Below are 2,120 nucleotides of genomic sequence, written 5' to 3'. Positions count from 1 at the left end.
CGCCGTTTACCTTCCCGCGAGAGCAGTAGAGCAGTACCTATTTATCTACTTGCACTTTTTTTGGGCGTGCTTTCTAACTGCTAGGTTGGCAGGAGCAGGGACCGAGCAATGGGAGCTCACCCCGTCGCGGGGATTCGAACCGCCGACCTTCTGATCAGCAAGTCCTAGGCTCTGTGGTTTAACCCACAGCGCCACCCACGTCCCTATATACATTCTATAAATGTCTATAATTCCTTAATAATTTTTTGTATTATACTTTAGACATACGTTCCTTATTGCCCTATTTAAAACCAGCCATTTGATCAAGGGCATTGAAGTTCTCACCCTGGGCCAGCAGGGGGATACTGTAGATAGTTCAGGTCCACATATGCAAAAAGGGATCGAAAGTGACGTTCAGTGATTGGATAGTTACAGAAAGTTGTTACTGTTGCATTGTAGTGGAGCTCTATATAAGCAGGCTGGCTGAACCCTTCAGTTCAGTTCTGTCCTGGCCTGTGAATAAACAAGAGCTGTCTGAAGAATCGCTGTGTCGTCTGATATGTTCACCCACAACTTAACACTGGCGACGAAGGTGGGATGGATGGACAACAGAGCACAGCCAGATGCAGCCACCCTCTGAGCGGAGCTGAATCACTGAGCTGAAACACCGAGCGAAATCACTGAACAGAACCAATTCAGAGCTGACCGTTCTGGCTAGAGCACTGTGTTCCATCCATCGCCCTTCAAGCCGGCATAGGAATCATGGCTTCACTTGTGCCTCTACCGCAGTTTGCACCAGCCTCTGAATCATGGGACTCCTACCTCACTCGGTTCGACTGCTACCTCCAAGCCGACGAGCTGACAGAAGTATCACAGGAGTGGAAGCGGGGCCTATTCCTCAGCCTCTGTGGGCCTGAGGTGTTCGTGACAGCCCAAGCATTAGTTGCACCTGAAGCAGTCCAGGCAGCACCGTGGGACACGATTCAAGAGAAGCTCCGCAACCACTACGCGCCAAAGCCGTCCAAGATTGCTGCCCGCCATGCATTCTACCACCGGAACCAGGCAGAGGGGGAGTCAATGAACAACTTCAGTACATAACAGGCATGAGGTCTGGGCTCTTTATTTCTGGGGAGATGGCTGAAGCTCGGTGGCAGGACACTTGCCTGGCTTGCAGAAGGTCCCATCTTGGACCCCCAATGGCATTTCCAGGTAGAGCTGGGAATATTCCCTGCCCAAAATCCAGGAGAGGCTCTGCCAGTCAGTGTAAGCAACAGTGAATTAGGAGGACCGAAAAAGCTTCCCCACCCTGGATTAAACAAACCAGGGAAGTCTGATTTTGCAAACATTAAAAAAAAGAACAGGATTTCAAGAGGGTATCGCTGAAAAGAATGATTTGAGTGCACTCCATCTTCCTGGGGTTGAGTGCCTCAGCCCTTTGTATGTTTTTTTGCGTGTCGAGAGAGGCAGGCACTCGTGGCTGGTTTGATTCTTGAGTGGGTGCAGCAAGGCTTGTTGCTAAGGTTGTTTACACACACACACACACACACACACACACACACACACACACACACTTATTAACATCATTGCCAACAATCATATAACGTAACTTCTTATTTTATACAATGCTTTAGACTTCCGTCAACACCTCTGATGATTTTCCGTTCTTTATCACTTATTCTGCATTTCTTAATTTCTCTATTACTCTTAACTAATAATTCTCCTCATAGTCTTTCTTGCCATATTTCAGATAGTCCTCCTTACAAAATTTCTTGCAGTCCTACTAGCGTAATCTGTTAATTACAATTACTTTTCAAATAGTTCGTATGTTTACTCCAGTCTTCTAAGAATCTCTGGTCCCGCAGGTTTCGAATCCTTCCTATTAATTGGCTTGTTGCTAAGGTTGCAGGTTTGGAAATATAACAGCAGGGATCCTGCGGTCAGCAACTAAAGGGTTAATTCTGTTGACAGACAGTGAGCCAAGAGGGGAGGTGAAGGAGGAGGAGGAGGTGTTTCCTAACAACCAGCCAGAATGCAGTGCTTGAGCTCTGATTGGCTACTAACCCTGCCCTGGACTAGGCCTGAACCCTAAGAAAGAAGACCCCTCCTTCTGCATATTTATATACTGTTTTGTTCACTTTACT

Source organism: Podarcis bocagei (genome assembly GCF_964188305.1).
Source record: "Podarcis bocagei genome assembly, chromosome: 16".
Taxonomy (NCBI): Eukaryota; Metazoa; Chordata; class Lepidosauria; order Squamata; family Lacertidae; genus Podarcis; species Podarcis bocagei.
The sequence above is the reverse complement of the archived record's forward strand: the minus strand, read 5'-3'. Positions refer to the sequence as shown.